Genomic DNA, 23249 nt, shown 5'->3' on the forward strand with positions numbered 1-23249 from the left:
TCACATTGACTCCATTGTGAAAAAGGCCCAGCAGAGGTTGTACTTCCTTCGCCAGCTGAGGAAGTTTAACCTGCCACAGGATCTGCTGAAACAGTTCTACTCCACCATCATCGAATCCATCCTCTGCACTTCAGTAACTGTCTGGTTCAGCTCAGCTTCTAAATCGGACCTCAGAAGACTACAGAGGGTAGTCCGGACTGCTGAGCGAATTATCGGTACAACCCTCCCATCTATTCAAGAACTGTACTTATCCAGAGTGAGCAAAAGGGCTGTTAAAATCACTCTGGACCCCTCACATCCAGCACACTCCCTCTTTGAACTGTTGCCATCTGGTCGACGCTACAGAGCACTGAGCACCAGAACGACCAGACACAGGAACAGTTTCTTCCCTCAGGCAATCCATCTTATGAACAGCTGATAATAACTGTGGGACACACTACACTATTTATATTTATATACACTACACTTTTTATCCAACACACATACTTAGCGTACACGTAAATCTTTTGCACATAATATACATGTACATACATGGAACACACTATACTACTTATATTTATATTTATATACACATACACTTATTTATCCAAACACACATACTTAGCGTACAGTTACAATTTTTCCACATAATATACATGTACATACATAAATGCTCTTTTTAATATACCTGCCATACATTGTCAATTTGTATATTGTCAATCCTTACCCACCTATTTGTATTTTTTTGTATTTTTTATTCCTTATTGTGTTTTTTGTTCTGTCGCTGTTATGTTGCACTGCGGAGCTCTGTCACGAAAACAAATTCCTCGTATGTGTGAACATACCTGGCAAAAAAAGCTCATTCTGATTCTGATTATCAATCTGCTTCAACGAGAGGTAATCGTACTTATCAATCTGCTTCAACGGGGAGGTAATCATACTTATCAATCTGCTTCAACGGGGAGGTAATCGTACTTATCAATCTGCTTCAGCGGAGAGGTAATCGTACTTATCAATCTGCTTCAACGGAGAGGTAATCATACTTATCAATCTGTTTCAACGGAGAGGTAATCGTACTTATCAATCTGCTTCAACGGAGAGGTAATCATACTTATCAATCTGTTTCAACGAGAGGTAATCATACTTATCAATCTGTTTCAACGGAGAGGTAATCGTACTTATCAATCTGCTTCAACGGAGAGGTAATCATACTTATCAATCTGTTTCAACGAGAGGTAATCATACTTATCAATCTGCTTCAACGAGAGGTAATCGTACTTATCAATCTGCTTCAATGGGGAGGTAATCGTACTTATCAATCTGTTTCAACGAGAGGTAATCGTACTTATCAATCTGCTTCAACGAGAGGTAATCATACTTATCAATCTGCTTCAACGAGAGGTAATCGTACTTATCAATCTGCTTCAACGGGGAGGTAATCATACTTATCAATCTGCTTCAACGGGGAGGTAATCGTACTTATCAATCTGCTTCAACGGAGAGGTAGTCGTACTTATCAATCTGCTTCAACGGAGAGGTAATCATACTTATCAATCTGTTTCAACGGAGAGGTAATCGTACTTATCAATCTGCTTCAACGGAGAGGTAATCATACTTATCAATCTGTTTCAACGAGAGGTAATCGTACTTATCAATCTGCTTCAACGAGAGGTAATCATACTTATCAATCTGCTTCAACGGGGAGGTAATCGTACTTATCAATCTGTTTCAACGAGAGGTAATCGTACTTATCAATCTGCTTCAACGAGAGGTAATCATACTTATCAATCTGCTTCAACGAGAGGTAATCATACTTATCAATCTGCTTCAACGAGAGGTAATCGTACTTATCAATCTGTTTCAACGAGAGGTAATCGTACTTATCAATCTGCTTCAACGAGAGGTAATCATACTTATCAATCTGCTTCAACGAGAGGTAATCATACTTATCAATCTGCTTCAACGAGAGGTAATCATACTTATCAATCTGCTTCAACGAGAGGTAATCGTACTTATCAATCTGCTTCAACGAGAGGTAATCATACTTATCAATCTGCTTCAACGGGGAGGTAATCGTACTTATCAATCTGCTTCAACGGGGAGGTAATCGTACTTATCAATCTGCTTCAACGGAGAGGTAATCGTACTTATCAATCTGCTTCAACGAGAGGTAATCATACTTATCAATCTGCTTCAACGAGAGGTAATCATACTTATCAATCTGCTTCAACGAGAGGCAATCGTACTTATCAATCTGCTTCAACGAGAGGTAATCATACTTATCAATCTGCTTCAACGAGAGGTAATCATACTTATCAATCTGCTTCAACGAGAGGTAATCGTACTTATCAATCTGTTTCAACGAGAGGTAATCATACTTATCAATCTGCTTCAGCGAGAGGTAATCGTACTTATCAATCTGTTTCAACGAGAGGTAATCGTACTTATCAATCTGCTTCAACGAGAGGTAATCGTACTTATCAATCTGCTTCAACGAGAGGTAATCATACTTATCAATCTGTTTCAAAAGAGTGAAAGACACACCACTGTAAACGACGCATGGAATCCTTAGGATACTTCTGAATACATGTAATAACATTTTTTTATGTAAAAGGACCGATAATATTTTTACAAAAAGATTAACAGAACATTTGTTATTGTTAATTGAAATGCGTAATGTCACCAACTTTTCAATACATATGATCATGCATTTTCTTTAATTCTTTCAAAGATTTTTACATTGATTCAAAGCTTCATTAAAAGTATATGTGAATAAATATATAGTGTTGAAGAGTAGTTAAACAGTATACAATGCTTTAATGATGTAAGAATGAAAGTTATTATCAAGTGTTACCGAAAAGAAATTATGAAAATGAATTATTTAAATGTTAAAATATTTAAATAAATTATTATATACATAATTAAATATGCAAATAAATAAATAGCTAAATAAATTTTAAAATGATTTGTAACAAATAGTTAACTGTTAAAATAAGTCCATCAATAGTTCAGAATTATAATAATAAATATTGTTTAGATATTTCAGTACATTGATAAATATAAAGTATACAAATTATTACAGAGATAAATTATATTCCATCCATCCATCTTCTTTCGCTTATCCGGGGCCAGGTCGCGGGGGCAGCAGTCTAAGCAGAAAACCCCAGACTTCCCTCTCCCTAGACACTTCCTCCAGCTCTTCTGGGGGGACACCGAGGCGTTCCCAGGCCAGCCGGGAGACATAGTCTCTCCAGCGTGTCCTAGGTCTTCCCCGGGGTCTCCTCCCAGTGGGACGCGCCCGGAACACCTTCCCGGGAAGGGGTCCAGGAGGCATCCGGAACAGATGCCCGAGCCACCTCAGCTGACCCCTCTCGATGTGGAGGAGCAGCGGCTCTACTCTGAGCTCCTCCCGGGTGACTGAGCTTCTCACCCTATCTCTAAGGGATCGCCCAGCCACCCTGCGGAGAAAGCTCATTTCGGCCACCTGTATCCGGGATCTTGTCCTTTCGGTCATGACCCAAAGCTCATGACCATAGGTGAGAGTAGGAACGTAGATTGACCGGTAAATCAAGAGCTTCGACTTGCGGCTCAGCTCTTTCTTTACCACGACAGACCGGTACATCGACCGCATTACTGCAGAAGCTGCACCGATCCGTCTGTCAATCTCCCGTTCCATCCTTCCCTCACTCGTGAACAAGACCCCAAGATACTTAAACTCCTCCACTTGAGGCAGGAACTCTCCACCAACCTGAAGTGGGCAAGCCACCCTTTTCCGACTGAGGACCATGGCCTCGGATTTGGAGGTGCTGATTCTCATCCCAGCCGCTTCACACTCGGCTGCAAACCGTCCCAGTGCATGCTGAAGGTCCTGGCTTGATGAGGCCAACACGACAACATCATCCGCAAAGAGCAGAGACGAAATCGTGTTGTCACCAAACCTGACCCCCTCCGGCCCCTGGCTGCGCCTAGAAATTCTGTCCATAAAAATCATGAACAGAACCGGCGACAAAGGGCAGCCCTGCCGGAGTCCAACACGCACCGGGAACAAGTCTGACTTACTGCTGGCAATACGAACCAAGCTCCTGCTCCGGTCGTACAGGGACCGGATAGCCCTTAGCAAATGGCCCCGGACCCCATACTCCCGGAGAACCCTCCACAGGCCGCCGCGAGGGACACAGTCGAATGCCTTCTCCAAATCCACAAAGCACATGTGGACTGGTTGGGCAAACTCCCATGAACCCTCCAGCACCCTGTAGAGGGTATAGAGCTGGTCCAGTGTTCCACGGCCTGGACGAAAACCACACTGTTCCTCCTGAATCCGAGGTTCTACTATCGGCCGGATTCTCCTCTCCAGTACCCTGGCATAGACTTTCCCAGGGAGGCTGAGAAGTGTGATCCCCCTGTAGTTGGAACACACCCTCCGGTCCCCCTTCTTAAAAAGAGGGACCACCACCCCGGTCTGCCATCCCAGAGGCACCGTCCCCGACTGCCACGCGATGCTGCAGAGGCGTGTCAGCCAAGACAGCCCCACAACATCCAGAGACTTGAGGTACTCAGGGCGGATCTCATCCACCCCTGGTGCCTTGCCACCGAGGAGTTTCTTGACTACCTCGGTGACTTCAGCTTGGGTGATGGACGAGTCCACATCTGAGCCCTCAGCCTCTGCTTCCTAAATTATATTTTAATAATATATATATATATATATATATATATATATATATATATATATAAACTAATAAACTCAGAAACAAAAATGTATTATGTTTTCATTTTATCGTGTGTTTGCACTGATTTGAGCTATTCACTTTAAAAATAATAATTTAAGTAATACATTTTTAAATCAGTATTGTATGTTATTTTTAGTCGTTAGCCACTAAATATGAAATGTAATTAATATGTGTATCTACAAACAACAAATGTGGAATGATTGCAACTGATTATAATTCATGAATACTTACATAATACAAAAATAATATTTTTAAGTGATCAGTTTCTCACCTGGAAGCCTGAAGAGTTAATATACATTTGACACGTTCTGCTCAAGTATAGCCCTGGAGGTCTAGAGTTAACTCTACACAGGCCCTCCACGACCAGGTTTTGTTTCATAAAACCACTGTCAAGTTGCAGACAATGCAGTTGATTAATTAGAGACCAATGACATGCTTTTACTAGTGTCTCAACAGGAATATGCAGAACGTGTTTGTGGTGGATCCCCAAGGGAATGAAGAAGAGAAAGATTCAGGTGTTGTATTTATTATTATTATTATTATTATTATCATACAGCCGAAGACCCCCAAATATGATCCTGTGATTTAAAAGGCATCCGTCTTTTATAAACATCTAATAAACTGAGTGTGCATTCATGTCCATTATAATGAACACTTTCGTACTCACTATAGCAAAATACTGCCAGTTGTATTATTAGTGTATTTGAATGTTTATCTATATTTATATAGCAATTAATGTACAAAGTAATAGCTGGATAACTTAATTTAACTGATATCTCAATTCAGTATTTTATTTTACTAACTTAGAAGCTTTTATCTGATTAGTTACATTTTAATATTTTCTTCTTAGTTTTGAATCTTTTAATTGATACAGTTTTCTGTTGTACAGGAATACTCCAATAATTTGTACATAATATAATAATAATATTATTGAAACATGAAGACATCATCAATAAATGCAGTAATAAATCTAGAAGTAGTTCTTTAAAAATAGAAAATTACTAAATATAATATATAAATAAATTTTAAAAACTGCTTTAGTTATTTATTAAATCAAACAAATAAATGCATATACTCCCTATCATTTAAACATTTGAATTAATTTTAGAAATATGTGTTGTTTTTTTCATTAAAACAAATTATATAACTGAATGGTATATTAAAGAAATTATAAAAAACATACCCATTCTGAGACATGAAATCATGGAATTGTGAATTTTATTAATGTTAAATCATCTTCCTCCCATTTTTACTCAAAAATTTTGGGGAAGCTGTGTCTCCCTTGTCTCCGCCGACAAACCACCACTGGCAATTTTATGATTATGAAACATCCCAACAACAATCTTTTTTGAACAGCCTCAGTAGTGTTTATATATTTACTTCTATTATTGTATTTTGCATTTACGTTTGATTTATGTGATTCAAAAGATGGCTAGGCTTTTCCTCAGACCCCGTCCCAAATCATGTAAGCGCAGCCTTGCAGAGCTTCATAAGGACATGGCTGTAACAATCCTACAAGCATCGGGGATGTTTTGCATCCATCCATCCATCTGTATGTTAAAGTTTGATTTGTGATATTGTGATTACAGTGTTGAACCCAAAGGAACATTGCTCTTTTGTGGCCTACATGCTCCTCCTGGTTCTGTGGGTCTGAACACATGGCTTTGTGTCATTTTTAATAGCTATTGGCTAATTATATTAGCTATTACACATAGAGTCCCTATTGTCAATTATAAAATTAATTACATAACTAGTAAAACTGAAATGTAATGCTTTTGCAGTCAAAGTAACATTATTGCAAATGTTACGTTTAATTCGTATGGAAACATAGACTGTATATATATTTAATTATATATGTTTACAGTTAGAAAGCTATATGTGTTATTGCTGAAGAGTTACGAATGTAGGAAAGCCTGTCTGTAACTTTCAATGTATTATCTTTTTCAAATATGAAAGCATAAAAAGGTTAATTCTCACTTCTCTCCCTAAACAGATTCAGTGCTTTCTCTTTCAGTGTGTTGAGCTAAACCAATCGATCGATACATTTTATTTTATTCAATGACTGTTCGTTGTTGAAATGGAGACACAACATTGCTTTCATTTTTATAACAATAAATTCATTTTAAACAGATGCATCATTCTTTCATTCTTTCTGTTTGCATAAGTTTCTCAAAATCAAAGTCTCAAACATGCTGCAGTAAAATGGTTTGATATGAGGTGTGCTTACAGTATGGGACGTCCCTTACAGGACGTGACTATTGATTTTTCTACTTATTAGAAATGGCGTCTTTATAGCTTTGTACATTTTACCATATCTAGAAAACACTGATGTAAAATGTTTTCATTTGAGGAATGCATGTAGTATGGGACGTCCAATATACAAACGGACCATTCATCTGTTCTGAGGGGTCTTATAGCCCTCTAGATCTAATAATTTCACTTTTCATTTATATTTTTTTTACGAATTCTGCTATGATTTGAATGGTTGAAAAATATAGTAAGTTCATCTTAAAAGTGAAATAACTTGATCCTGTTTGATCAAGGAATGCAACTGTTTTGACTTTTTTCAGAATACATTTTTCATCATGAATCAAAATTGTATTGTATTGTATGTATTTAACATAACTGTATGCATTTGAAAATTAGAGATGGGTTCTGTTTTAATGTACCCAAGTGTACCTAAAATAAAAGAGTTTAATATACAGGTTTGTGGCTCTTAATTTCTTTTTATTAATTACCCACTTGTAAACTTAAGTTCACTCTTCTTTTTTAGAAATATAGTATTTGTATTAAATCTATATTCATTGAGTTGAAATGGGAATCGAGAATCAAAATCGAATCGATCTGGAACATCTGAATCGATACCCAGCCCTAGTAATTGCTGCTGTTAATGATAATTTAATTTATAATACTCTCATCTGCATTTTACTATATATGAATCAATACATAGCCATATATAGTCCATCCATATGACTATATAATGTAAAACATAATGAATGTCATGCAAACATTTGATTTGGACTATTGTTAATCAACCTCTCTGTAAACCTATGCATGAGCTGGCTTAACTCATAAAAAATACTTTGTTTCAATAAACATACATGCAATAATGTAATACAATATATGAAATTCAATATATATAGCAATAGGTTGTCCATCCATATAGTGCTATATATTTTCAAATATATGAGGAAGTTTCTGAAACATTGAAATATATTTTCTAATGTATTGCAATATAAATTCCAGTATATTGCCATATTTTTTATTTCGTAAGGGTTGGCTTTTTGCAAAGCCAACTGAAACCATCGAATTTCACTTCCTATGAAGATTTCTATGACACTGCATTTGTCTCCATTTATAATGATAACCTTGAGTCAATAAAGATAGATAGACATAAACATGGCATAGTTAGAATAAGAAGCAGAGATTATTCAGTGAGTTCAAGAGGACTCAACATGGACCAACTGAGACTTTTTGTAGCACTTTTATATCATTGCTCTTTAGTTGATTTTGATTGCTTCCATTGACCTCATTTGTGTGTCTCTTTGGAGGAAAGCGTCTGCTAAATGAATAAATGTAATGTAAGAGGAAGTCATACCCGATCTGATACTAAAAGTTGATGCATGTACATTAGAAAACAATATATATATATATATATATATATATATATATATATACATTGCACTCCATTTTCATGTAATGGTTAGAGAGTTGCAAGTTCGATTCTTAGTTCTGGTAGGAATTGTCAGATCTTCTCTTTTACCACCTTCAATACCATGACCCAATACCTAGGTGAGACCCTTGAGCAAGGCACCGAACCCCAAACTGCTAACTGGCTGCCAACTTTTCCAGGGGATGTGCGTGCACTTGCATGGGTTAAATGCAAAGCACAAATTCTGATTATGGTAAATACCGTACTTGGCCACACGTCATGTCACTTTCACTTTTTCACTCTCCACACCAGTCCTCTATCCACTTGCCATCTACCTATCTGTGTTCACCTTTTTGACTACTAAACCTTCCGAAGATGCCTGTGGAGACAAGCATCCTGTGTCTGAGGATGTATGCCTACCTCAGCCAGCACTTTGTCATCACACAGAAGGTGGAAAAAAAGTGTGAAAGGAAACTGCTTTTCGCCATAGAGTCAGGAGGAATCAATGCTCGAGCAGGCAACTCTCCAATTCCAGGATGAGGCAAGTTCTCCAACAGACTGGGCCGGGACATTCGCACACACTGCAAGATCTTGTTGGTTGTGCGGGACAATGCAAGATGAGGATCATAAAGAGGAGATCAGCCTACTTTGGTGCTGGACGAATGGGTCAGGTGACCAGAAATTTCCTCTCCTCTCTCGGGCCAGACGAAGAGAATGATGCCTCCAGTAAAGGAGGCCTTAGAGGCTCCTGTGTAGCCCTCCTCGCCCAGTTAGCCGTCTGCGAGTCAGCAGCCCTCTGGTGAATAAGGTGGAACCGAGAAGCCTGTTATCAGTGGTGAGAAGCCCTCCACCTCTTGGTAGCTGTGTTCCAGTGTTTCCGCTGGAAAAAAAAAAAGTAAAGTATCTTGGAGAGGTGAGGTGTCCAAGTCACAACATGTAACTACTGGGAGTGCCTCAGAGCTCAGATCCTGGACCACTTCTCTTCTCTGTCTACATGGAATCATTAGGTTCTGTCATTCAGAAACATGGCTTTTCATACCACTTTTTATACCAAATGCGCATAATTCCTAGGATTTTCTCAAGAAAACCACGATCCTTTTATGAATATAGTCAATGGAAAGCCACAGAGTTTAGGCAGTTTTTGTTATATACTGGCCCTGTTGTGTTGTTCAATGCATTTCATAAATGTGTATATAAGAACTTTTTAGTCTTATCATTTGCTATAAGAATTTTTCTGAGTCCAGATCTGTGCAGTGTCTATTGTGATTATGCTGAAAAGTTATTGAAATTTTTTTGTCAAAAAGTTTGCCAAAATCTGTGGATCTGTAACACTCATAGCCTTACACATTTGGCACAAAATGTTCGTAAAAATATTTTGACTCTGTATCTGTATTGGTTTTTTTTTTCAAAATTGGTGATTTTCGTTTTTTGCAGAATCTGTTAGTTGAGATCACAAAGAAGCCTCTCCGTGTTTGAGATAGCAGTATTGGTATATTTAAAAGCGTACATTTTGAGGTTGAAATCAGCTTGTTTTTCAGAGATTCTAGCACACAGTAGGGGCGTGTCATTGTCTGTGTGTATTTGCATACTGGATAAGCCGGCTTTTGTTTCTTTTGTTATTGCCCCCGCCCTCCGAGAGAAACGTGGCTACTTATTATGCAGCGCTCTGGCCAGCTCTAGCTGATATCAAAATTCAATGAAGATGGACGCCGCAAAGATGATCGCAGACGAGATGAACTGTGGCCGTTACACCGAAAATGTTTTGAAGTACTTCTTCGACAAGCCGGATGCTTATGAACAAGCGCTCACTGATTCTGAAGACGATCTGAGCGACGATGAAAGCGGCATAATAAGACTGTATAATATCCCTAATCTACAACTGAGCGAAGATGAAGACGAGGAAGAATGTATTGGACTGGCGTCAGACGAGTTGGACCGTAAGATATCAGAGGCTATATAGATAGTAACATTTGATGGGGATAAAGACAGAGAAATTGGGAAAATCCGTAACTTTGACTGTAAATGCTACACGAGGAGAAAAGAGAGCTCTCTGCATGGGAGACAGTCCTGTAGCCAGAAGCTTTCTCCAGACATGTACAACATACAGCTGGATTCTTTAGCTGCGGAAAAAGAGTGGCAGGACATGCAAATTATTGGACATTTAGAGGCAAACAGACGCACAGTGCAAACTTCGGAGATGGTTACATACACAAAGAAGACCCCGACAAAGAGAAAGTGTGCCCGAACGACTTATTTCATTGGAGGCATTGAGATCTGCAAGAATACTTTTCTGTTTCTTATGGGGTGAGTTTCCATGAGCATCAAAGTTTGTCGTTTTGTGTTCATTCTAAGAACACGTACACGTTATCTCATGTTTAGTCCATGTTTAAACCTTCCCATATCTACCTATTGTTATTAGCTAGCTCAGGACTGTCGTTTTAATTGTAATCGTTAGCATCGTATCACTTGCCAAAAACTGCCATTACTATAATGGCCTTTTAGATGGTAATGTTAGCATCTGCTATTAATTTGAATAATACTTCAATTGCTTGAATTGACTGGTGTGAATGACTTAGCCCACGTAAGCCTGCCTGTTAGCATTCTTGAATTGAATGTGATGCTAATAATTTTAGCCAGTGGTGGAGGAAGTGCTACTTAATATTCTTAACAAGGATCTACTAACGTAGATATGTATACATTCTGAAGAATACATTCTGATATAGGTGACAGAATACATTCTGATATAGGTGACAAGATGCCTGTTTTTTTCTTTCTTTTTTCCATTTTTCAGCATTGGCAGAGACACCCTGGCTGATATAATCAAACACTATGAGGAGAAGGGGGCAAGACCACGTTTAAGAAAGAAACACTCACTGCCACGTCCACCAGCCAGGTTCATCAGCCCTGAGGATATCCACAGAGTTGTGGACTTCATAAAAAACTATGCAGAAGACAATGCCATCATGCTGCCTGGCCGACAGCCTGGGCATAAAGATTGGCATGTGAAGTTGCTGCCAACTAATGTGTCCAAGGCCTCAGTGTGCCGTCTCTACGTGAAGTCTGCGAAGGAGCTTGGTATGTGTAAACATTGATTTAGAATTGAGTGCTTATAATGTGAAATACTGCGAAGCACTATTAGCAATTACAATACAATTAACCAGAAGCAATATCTGTTTTTCAGGTGAGCGTGCAGTTTGTAAAACCAGCTTCAAAGCACTGTGGAACCAACTTCTCCCACGCATCAAAGGTTGCCGGCCGCGCACAGATCTCTGCTGGCAGTGCCAAAGCAATAACGAGCAGCTGATACGAAGTGCAAACCTTCCAGATGATAGAAAGTCTGAACCAGTAAAGAAGCAACAAGATCATCTTTCCCTTGTGCAGAAAGAGAGGGCTGGGTACAATGACATGACTGCTGCCTGCAGAAAGATTTGCTCTGGCTCTAACCTGTCTTTTGCACCATCCCTACCAGCAAGCAAGAAGATTAGGATGCATTACAGTTTTGATTTTGCTCAGCAGGTAATATTTCACACACATTTACTTTACTTTATTAATGTCCCTTAAAGGGCGATTTGGTGCATGAGAATAAGCAGCCTGATAATAGCGCAAATGCAGAATAGCATCAATATAGTAATTTTTATCTTTATTAGACAGTTATGAATATAAACAAATTTCATTTAATCTAATCCAAGTTCCCTCTCTCCCTCTGTCTCCTACAGTTACACTTTCCCTCAAACCCTCTCCAGTCAGGAACAATGTACTTCCTGACCCCACGGAAATGTGGCCTATTTGGTGTTTCCTGTGAAGGGCTGCAGAAACAGGTGAATTACCTGATTGATGGAGGCATGTCATCTACTAAGGGAAGCAATGAAGTCATCAGCTACATGCATTATTTCTTCGGCAACTTTGGAGTTGGAGAAACAGAGGTGGATCTTCATTGTGACAACTGCAGTTGGCAGAACAAGAACAACTTCATGCTCTGGTACCTTGCCTGGCGGGTTGGACACAAGCTTCACGATAAAATTGAAATCCACTTCCTTATTGCTGACCACACCAAGTTTTCCCCTGAATGTGGCTTTGGACTCATCAAGCAAGCCTACATGAAGACAAGGGTCAACACTTTGGCAGGCATCGCTGAGGTACTTTAACTTTACTTTGCTTTACTGACTTCAGTGCTGTTTTCTGTTCTGCTTCAATGAAACATTTAACTGAAGATCTTTTTTCTTCTTCCTCTCTTCTCTTTTTTGTCATCAGGTTGTGGAAAACAGCTCTCCTGTGAGTCACCTCAATATCCCACAGCTTGTTGGAACGGCAGAGGGCAAAGTTTTAGTCCAGACCTTCGACTGGCAGCAGCATCGGACTCACCACTTCCGTAGACTCCCACAGATCAAGAGTTATCAGCACTTCAGGTACTTATATCGGAACTTTCACATTGTGTACATACAATATAACATAGCAACAGCATACACATGACAGTATTTTATGAGAAAATACTTTGCCATGTTTAAAATGTCTTATGTGCTTATTCTGTCACAGCTTTAATGCCAAGAGACCAGGTGTGGTGCTTTCAAAAACTTACCGTGATGCACAACCTGTCGAATATCAGCTACTGCGCGACGGAGCATATCTGCCCCCTATCGACGGTCTTCCTGTCCTGGGCCCACCTGGACTGAACATTGACAGGCAGACCTATCTGTATGAAGAAATCAGGCCATTCTGTGCTGACGAGGCAACAGACATCACATGCCCAGCGCCAAGGTTCAAAACACAGAAGACACCACAGAAGAGGATGCGAATGTGATATCATTGGACACTGAAAGTGCTTGAATTTATTTTGTGCAAGAAGTTTTCTGGAAGAAATTCCATATTATTCTCTCCGGTCCGATAATGTGTTATTTCGCCAACACTTCGTGAACTATGCTTGATTTACATTAGTTACTTGCATTTACGTGTTGCGTTAAGTGTTTCCCGCATGAGGTAATTTGTCAGAGAAAAGAACAGAATCAGAGATTAATTTTTTTCTTATAGAAAATTGTACTTTGCATTTTATACTATAAAAACACATAATTATACTTGATTTTGGTTTATCATAGTTGATCATAACTAGAGATGAAATGGCATGAAAATTTAATTTCATGATTATAATGACCAAAATGATCACGGTTATCACAGAATCCTGTTCAAAAAGCATCAATATGTACTTTTTGTTTACATACATTGAACATTGAAATAATAACATTAAAAGTGATGGCCAGATTTCTACACTGCACAAGTTCAAATAGAGTTTTGACAAAAAAAGGTTTTATAAAAAGATAAAACTCACATATTTCAGCCTCTAAATCATTTTTATAAAAGTCAAAAAAGATTAATTACTGACATTAAAGGGATACTCCACCGTGTTTTCATATTAAACTATGTTTTTCACTTACCTAAGACGAGTTGATACATACCTCTCTCATCTCAGTGCGTGCACTCAATCGCTCTGTCTTGCGGTGACACTTTGAAAGCACTTAGCTGAGCCCATTCATTCAATATGGGCCAAGCAGAGAAGCTACCAAACACAAACACAAAACAAAACGTTGCGCTTTTCTAAGCGTGTAAAATGGATAACTATATTGTATGGCGGAATACAATGGCAAGTGCTTGTAAGCACTTCGTCTTGGCGCAGTAATATCTTCACTAGAGGGAGCGGGGGCCGGTGAGAGGATTTTTCACGAGTGAAGATGTTACTGCGCCAAGACGAAGTGCTTACAAGCACTTGCCATTGTATTCCGCCATACAATATAGTTATCCATTTTACACGCTTAGAAAAGCGCAACGTTTTGTTTTGTGTCACCGTCCTAGGTCGAGTTACACTACGTGAGTAACTGTATTTAAATAGGGAAAACGTGGAGGTGTTTGGTAGCTTCTCTGCTTGGCCCATATTGAATGAATGGGCTCAGCTAAGTGCTTTCAATAAGTTCATTTTTCAAATATTCAATCACTGATATCAGTTCCTTCTATTAGTTATCTCAGTTCTCAGTCCCGTATGGAGAAAGAAAAACAGTCTCTGTGCAGGAAAAGTTTTACCTTGAGCAGGGAAATAAATGAAATCAAGTTACTCTCTGGGTCCTTTAAGATGAATATTCTTCTTTCTCATCCAGTATCTGATTAGGTTGGCTCGCCATCAATGAGAATCAACTCCACACAGAAGAAACCTGACCTGTTTAAAAGGCCAGAGATTCACCACCGCATTTAGTCAACAATGGCATCACATTAGGTAAGTGTCTTGCGTATATTCACGCGGAGGCATTAACCAGTTCGGTTTATTTATTGAGGCTTGTGGAACACATACAACGTCACACTCTACATGTGCCCGGTCTTCTTCTGCCGCTCCCTCACTGCGCTCCCCATAACTCCCTGAGGCCGCCTAGCGAGTGGATGGTGTAACACATACCAACAGTATATAATACCTTGACACCTCCCCCTTTTAGTTAAATACTTCAGGGACCTATTTCTGTTAACAATATGAACTTAACAATTCACATTATTTTCACGTAACTTTACAACACCATATTTGTACTGTTAACAATTCACAACTTGTTTCTTTAAACCATAAGTAACATTACCATAACAGTAACTGATACTGCTTTTATGGCTTTACATCAAAACTCAGATATGTTTATATTTTAAACCTCTTAGCAAAATTAAACATTCAACACATTGTAAACATTGTCCACTGAGAACATTTGTTAACCCTTTTCGACTTTCTTATAAGTCCAGGCGAACAGCAGGTTTGCTTGCCCTACCTGACCTAGTGACAAAAGTTTTTGTTGCCATAGTTTCAACAGGTAAATCTGAGTCTACACAGTGAGGCACTTTCTGTGTGGGCTGTTCTGAACTTGTCAGTGTTTTAGTCTCTTCTGGAGGTTCTTCAGGCAATAACTGAATATGCCTGCGGTTGCTCCTTTTCTCCCCCTCTTTCTCATTAAAGACCACGTAAGATCTTGGAGTGGAGCTCTCTGCCATAACTGTTGCTGGTCCTTTCCATTTAGATTCATCATCCAACTTTAACATCACAGAATCTCCCGGATTTAAAACAGGTAAGTCCTTCACACCGTGTCTCCTGTTACAGTAGTATGCTTGTTTTTCTTTAGCAGTTTTGTCACTCTCTTTTATCTTTGTTTTGTTAGGCCACTTTGGTTTGAGGTTTTTCTGTAGGGTAGGTAGAGTTGTGCGAATTTTTCTTCCCATTAGCAATTCCGCTGGGCTTACACCTGTAGATGTGGTAGGTGTAGCTCGAAAAGTCATTAGTGCTAATAGTCTTCCTGCTTTAGTATGCGTTTTGCTGTCTGTACAGCCCGTTCTGCATGTCCATTTCCCTGTGGATTGTGTGGGCTGGATGTAATGTGCTGGATGTCATACAAAACACAAAAGTTTCTCCAAACTTCACTGGTGAACTGTGGTCCATTGTCACTAACGATTTGTTCAGGTATGCCAAACCTCGCGAACAAAGCTTTAAGTTTCTGTACAACTTGCTCTGATGTTGTAGTATGTAACAGAAGGATTTCTAAGTAACGAGAATAATAGTCAGACACTACTAGGTAGTGTTTCCCTTGATGCATACACAAGTCCATGGCTATTCGCTGCCATGGCCTTTCCGGCAGTGGTGAAGGCTTTAGTGGTTCTTTGTGTTGTGTGCGTTTGTTCTCAATGCAAAACTTGCATGTTTCTATCCTTTTCCTGAGATCTTCAGAAATCCCAGGCCACCACACAGTCTCTTTGGCCCTTGCCCTGCACTTCGACAGTCCTTGGTGTCCCTCATGAATTCTGTTAAGAACCTCATGTCTCATTACTTTAGGAATTACTATGCAATTCCCCAGCACTAACAGTCCATCACTCACTGATAAGAAGTCTTTCCATTTGTAAAAACATTGTATGCTGTTTGGGATGCTTTTTGTATATTCTGGCCACCCTCCTTTTACAAATTTCTCTACAATCAGTAACTGTTCATCCTTTTGTGTCTCTATTTTTATTTCTATCAGCTTCCGCTGTGATACCGGCAAACCTCCGATGACTGCATTCACATGACAACTCACGTCGGCTGTCAAGAAGTCCTCTGTGACGTTTAATGGACTGCGCGATAGTGCGTCCGCAACGACTAAGGTTTTGCCAGGTGCATACTCTGCCTTTACATTAAACCTCATTAGTCTCATCAAAAGCCTTTGGCATCTCACAGGTACTGTGTCCAAGTCTTTACTATTTATTAGTGGTATTAGCGGCTTATGATCAGTGATCAGTTTGAATGTGTCCATACCTATTAGATATTTGTAGAACTTTTCACACGCCCATACGCCCGCAAGGCGTTCTTTTTCAATTTGGGCGTACCTCGTTTCTGAACTTGTGAGTCGTCTGGAACAATATGCAACCGGTTTCCAGTCTTTATTGTCCTTTTGCAGTAACACGCCGCCGACCCCGTAACTGCTAGCATCTGCTGACACCACTGTTTCTTTTCCAGGATCATAGTGTGCTAGAACCGGAGCTTTGATGAGTGCGTTCTTGAGGTTGCTGAATGCGCTTTTCTGTGCTTGATCCCATGTCCACGCGCTACTTTTCTTTAGCAGTTCATACAAGGGACCCCCTTCCGTTGCCAGGTTTGGAATGTATTTGCCCATGTAGTTTATAAGGCCCAATGCTCTCCTCAGTTCATTTACATTTTTAGGTTCTTGCAAGTCTTTTATTGCACGTACCTTTTCAGGGTCTGCTCTGACACCCTGTGCATCCACTATGTGCCCCAGAAAACTCAACTCTGTTTTTCTGAACACACATTTTTCTTTATTCAGTTTTAGATCCACACTTTCCATTCTTTTCAACACTTCTTTTAGGTGCTTGTCGTGCTCTGCTTCATCCTTCCCGTACACAATAACGTCGTCCATGTACACAGCCACTCCACTTAGGTCTCCTAGAAGCTCACTCATTTTTCTTTGAAAGATTTCTGGAGCTATGCTAATTCCAAACGGAAGTCTTTTGAAACAATAACGCCCCATAGGGGTGATGAATGTAGTCAACAGACTGCTTTCCTTTCTTAATGGAATCTGCCAAAATCCAGATGCTGCATCTAAGGACGTAAAGACGCTTGCTCCTGCTAGTTTAGCTAAAATTTCTTCTGTTGTGGGAAGCATGTTGTGACGAGTAGGGGGGGGGCCGAGGGACATGGGAGCGAGGCCGGGGGAGTGATTGGAGATTAACTACACCTGTCCGACCCACCGGTCTCGAGGCCCATGGAGGAGATGGAAGGATATAAAACTGGAGCGACGACAGTGAAGGACGAGAGAGGATCAGGCCTGGGCTTTTAGTTGTGTTTTGGGTTTTATTTGCGCGCACCAGTCGTCCGTGAGGGGCTGGTGCGCTGTTTTTGTGTTTATTTTGTTATTAAAATGTTTTTGGCCGGTTCCCGCCTCCTTCTTCCGGATGAATATGAAGGTTAAATCATTACACATGTATCTCTCTTTTTATGTTGTCATTCAGTTTGTTCAGTCCCATGCAAATTCTTACGGTCCCGTTGGGTTTCATAACTGGAACCATGGGTGCACACCAGTCTGTAGGCTGCGTGACTCTCTCCACTACACCTTGTTCCTCCATCCTCTTCAGTTCTGCTTTAACTTTAGGCATGAGAGGTAATGGCACCCTCCTTGCAGTGTGTATTGCATATGGCTCTGCACCTTCTTTCATGTGTATTTTCACAGGCTCTGTTTTCATAGTGCTGCCTCCCTCAAAAACTGTGCTTATTTGCTCTATTCTTTTAACTAGTTTCATTTCAGCCGCAGTCTCTCTACTCAGAAGGTTGCCGACTGTATCTCCTTTGATCACGTACACAGTAATGTCATACTTTCTGCCTTTGTATTCAGCTTTTGAAGTAAACTGTCCTGTGCACTTCAGTGGTCCCCCTGGGCTATCTAGCATTATGTTTGAGTGTTGAAGCTGGATGCTTGGCTGTAGCTTTTTAAATGTCTCTGTACGTATTACATTAACATCAGCCCCCGTGTCGATCTTAAAACTAACCGGCGTATCGCCTATCTTAAGCAACACAGTCCATTTAGCTTCTTCAGTTTAATTTTTGTTACTTACTGCGCCCAGGTAAAAGCTCTCATCGCTCTCATCTTTTGTTGTCACTTGTTTTTGACTTACACATTCTTGCCCAGTGTCCTTTCCTTTTGCACTTTCTGCACTCTGAGCTCGCTGCCGGACATTTTCTGATATCTTTGTGTCCTGTTTTACCACATCGGCCACACTCTGTATCTTCTCTTCTGTTCTCAACACCTCTTTTGTATTTTTCTCCCGTCCAGGGCCTATTTGCTGCCTTTGTTGACTGTTTGGAAGTCACTTCTTGCACGCTGCCCGTTGACTGACCCTCCTGCTGGCTGATTTGCTTTGCCACATCCTCGGCCTGCCGTGTCATCTGCACCGCCGTTTCCAGGGTAAGTGCTGTCATTAGCTGCATTTTTCTAGATAGTTCTTTATCCTTAATGCCTACTACGAGTCTGTCTCTTATTTGTTCGTTTCGAGAGGTACCGAAATCGCAGTACTCACTTAGCTCATAGAGCGCTCTGATGTAGCACTCCGCATCCGTATACTTCTGACACCATGTCTTGCGTATATTCACGCGGAGGCATTAACCAGTTCGGTTTATTTATTGAGGCTTGTGGAACCCATACATACAACGTCACACTCTACATGTGCCCGGTCTTCTTCTGCCGCTCCCTCACTGCGCTCCCCATAACTCCCTGAGGCCGCCTAGCGAGTGGATGGTGTAACACATACCAACAGTATATAATACCTTGACAGTAAGTATCTCAACATACTAGTAAATTAACATTTAAAAATATAAATTAACACATCAAGTAATCAAATCTTTACAATATTACATTGCTAATATACATATATCTTTTCAGGCACGCGTCCAACAGATGCACGTAAAGCAATTTGACTCAAAGTGAAAATAACTGAACTCACTTAGCACTATGAAATTGTACAATAACCTCTTAAAATACAACACAAATCCTAGAGACTCAACAAATAAAATATACTTCTGTTTTTCCTTCATATTTGTGAGGCTGTCAAGCTGTCCATCACTGTCACATGCAGGTCGTAGTTTGTGGAGAACACTAGAAGAAAGGCCTTCTGAATATATTTCAATGAAAAATGGCACTCTCAAAGAGCCTTAAGCGAAAAGTTGATTCATAGAACCGTAGTTTTAATGAAGAATGGACTAAGTACGTATTCATAGTGCCTACTGTTAGAAATGCTGTACCTGTGTGCCTCATTTGCTTTTTTTCCGTTAGATTTAAAAATAAATAAATATGGAACGGCCCGAATATTCGTTCAGTGGGTTGGTATTCGATTTGAAAATGTGACATTCGAATATTATTATTATTATAAAAAATTTTTTGCACACCTGGGATCCCCCGTGAAACGGTTCTCATTCCCCCCTGAGTAAGGCCGGCGATACACTGGCTGTGTGAGCGTCTCAACTGCGTGACATGTCTGTTTTTATTTTGGCTCCCATTTAACAGGTTGGAGTTTGCACACTGAGACACGCGTCTCAGGCGCGCTCGAGCCACGCATTCCAGCAACGGGAGTGTTCTCTGGCTAGAGCGCAGAACAGCAGAGTTTGTATGGACCGAAGTGCATGTCTGAGCTTGTGTTTTGTTGCTTTGACATTGTGGAAAATAGAATAATAGAAACTAAATGTATTAGCATTTTTACCCGTTATTATTAATCTAATTTAATCTCGTTTTTAATTTAACTTAATTTAGTTTTTTCTTTAATTTAAATTTAGTTTTTTCTTTAATTTAAATTTCGTTTTTTTCTTTAATTTAAATTTCGTTTTTCTTTATTTAAATTTCGTTTTTCTTTATTTAAATTTAAAGAAAAGATTGATTGAATCATGCCTTCAATTTCCAATTACTTAATATTAATTATTACATTTACGGTTTGGAGAAAAGAAGAGAAGATATTACAAGAACTGCTGTAGACTGTTGGGCGTACACAACATAAGACCACAATAAAAATGACACAGGCCAAAATCAATGGGGTTATCAATCTTTTAAAATTTGTTTTATTAGGAACAGGAACTAAGTGAAAGCCAGGAACTGGTGGAAGACAGTGACGAGGTGAGGTAGCACATTCAAAAACAGAAACAAAGTCCTAAAAGGAGAAATCCAGGCATTATAAAAAAGTGTTTGTTTAAAAAAGCACAATAAAAATGAGACTGCAAAATCAGTCAAGTTACCATCCATCTTCACTGTATTGTTTACATTATTAGGGACAAGAACTTACTGAACGTCAGGAACTGGTGCACAGTAGAGAGGTGAGGTCAACACACAACTGAAAAAAATGACAGGTACAGGTTAATGAACAAAAATAATACAAAACAAGTTGCATTACATATGGTTTATATCAGGAACAGGTCCCAGGTCCATCTGGAAGAAAGGCTGACAGGCAGGAACAGACCGATGAGCATGACGAGGTGAGGTCTGCATATAATTGGAGAAAAAAACCTATACAATTCAAATAAACAGACAGCAACAATAATCTTAAAACAAGCAACATTACTGTTTGACAAAAATGATTCCACTTACTAAACTACTACATTATTTACACAAATAACTATTTACAAAAATGATGCCATTAACTAAACTACTACTCAGTTACTCCTTCATTCATATCCAATGAACTAATTACATTTCAGGAGCAGCCAGCTACTCATAATGAGGGGATCCTCCATCCTTTAGACTGCCCGCACCAGCCCAGTGCAAGGGATATTGAGCCACTTACCAAATCAAACCGGACGCTAAGGTTCCAGGACAGCTGGTACAAAGCGTTCCCCTGGCTACACTACAGCCATCAAATAAAGGGGGTTTTGTGTATTCATTGCATGAATACCTTTGCGCAGAAAACCTCCACCTTGGCCAAAAGTGCTGAACCAACCTTTATATCGGCAGGCTTCAGAAACTGGAAAAAGGGTAGGGATGCTTTCAGTAGGCATGAGATCAGCAAGGCACACATTATAGCTGTCAACACATACGCATCTACAAAATTCTGTAAGAATTCAATTATGCAGCCCATCAGCAAGTGCTCAAGAGGCAGCCAGGTCTGCTCTCTTACAAATTGTAGGTGCTCTGAGGTATCTCTCCAAACAGGGCTTGGCTCTTAGAGGCCATTCAAACGAAGAGGGAAACTTCCAGACTTATCTCAGGGATAAGGCAGAGGATGACCCCAACCTGGCAAGCTGGCTGCAGAAGCATCGCACCTACACCAGCCCTGAAATACAAAACGAAATGTTGAGCATTATGGGAAACACCATAATTAGGGGGGTTGCTGAAGAAATTTCTGCCTTACCTGTACTGCAGTACTCCCTCATAATGGATGGAACCCAGGACATCAGTGGAACGGAGCAGATCTCCATCTGCCTCCGCTATGTCGACAAAGACCTGGAGCCAAGGGAGGAGTTTGTGGGGATGTACGAGGCCTCTTCCACAACTGGCACACATCTTTGGAAAATTGCCTCCGATGTGCTGCTCCGCCTCAACCTCCCACTCTCAGGTCTTCGTGGCCAAACTTATGACGGAGCGGCAAACATGTCGGGGCACATAGCTGGGATGCAAGCTTTGGTCCGCAGAGTACAGCCGCTTGCCATTTTCGTCCACTGTGGGCCGCATTGTGTGAACCTGGTCACTCAGGCAGTCTCCTCATCCGCACCAGTTGTGAGTGATGCCCTCACATGGATCCATGACCTGGGTTGTTTGTTTGGCCAGTCTGGGAAGTTCAAGTCCATCTTCAAACAGATAGCCATATCTGAAAATGGCTCGTTCACCACCATTAAGCCATTGTGTGCCACAAGATGGACTGTGTGCACACCAGCCATCAAGTCGGTCCTCACACAGTATGAGGTAGTCCTGGCTGCACTGGAGGAGATTGCTTCAGACAAAGCGAGTGTCTCAGCTCCTCGAGCAAGAGGCCTTCTTGGCCATTTTCACAAAGGCACCACCGTCCTTGGCCTTGTAATGGGGCAGGATATCCTACTGAAGCTGGAAGGTCTCAATAAAAGTTTGCAAGGGAGAGCAGTATCAATTGGCGGGATGTTACAGGCTGTGGATTGCACCAAGAAAGCCTTCCTGGCGAAGAGAACAAGTGAGTCATTTATGAGTCTTTACTCGAGAGCGGTAGAACTCGCCTTATCTTATGATCTCGAGGCAATAAAGTTGCCACATATTAGGAAACCATCCAACCGATATGGTGGGCCAGCTAACAGTCACATCCCATCTTCTGCAGAGGAGTACTTTCAAGTACAGTTTTTCTGTGCCACTGATACAGCTGTCACTCAGCTAGATGACAGATTTAGCCAAGAGGGCCTTGGCCACCTGGCCAAATTGGAGGAACACCTTCGGACAGGTGAGTCGAGTGAGGTAGTGGAGCTGTACCCAGAGTTGGACGCCGAGGTGCTGCAAATGCAACTGGCTATGCTGAAAGCAAGCTACCAGTTTCATTCTTGCCAGGAGGTCAGTCAGATCCTAAAGACCATGGTGCCAGAAGTGAGACGGCTGTTTCACCAAGTGGAGGCTCTGGTTAGGCTGTTGCTTGTAGTCCCTGTGTCTTCTTGCGAAGCTGAGCAGAGTTTCAGTGCCCTGCGACGTTTGAAGACCTGGCTCCGCTCCACAATGGCACAGTCACGGCTCAACAGTGTATCAGTCTGCCATGTCCACAGGGAGAAACTGCAAAAAATGGGCAGAAAAGAAATAGCTGTGGCCTTCATTGGAACATCCGAGAGGCGTTCACATCTCTTTTTTCCAAATCCTGCTGAGATGTCCTTTAACCCTTTCTATATTTTTAAGCTGATAATAGGCTGACTTTTT

At 40.5% G+C, this 23249-nt stretch overlaps 1 protein-coding gene across 1 annotated transcript in view; it reads left to right on the forward strand.

The window, feature by feature from the left end:
• Window positions 1–18546, forward strand: part of LOC132106343 (gastrula zinc finger protein XlCGF8.2DB-like) — a 62175-nt gene extending 43629 nt beyond the window's left edge. The window contains exon 3 of the transcript XR_009424128.1: window positions 18537–18546. The gene's annotated coding sequence lies outside the window, so the exon portion shown is untranslated. The remainder of the gene's footprint in view (window positions 1–18536) is intronic.
• The last annotated feature ends 4703 nt before the right edge of the window (window positions 18547–23249 follow it).

Source organism: Carassius carassius, chromosome 26, assembly GCF_963082965.1.
Source record: "Carassius carassius chromosome 26, fCarCar2.1, whole genome shotgun sequence".
Lineage (NCBI taxonomy): Eukaryota > Metazoa > Chordata > Actinopteri > Cypriniformes > Cyprinidae > Carassius > Carassius carassius.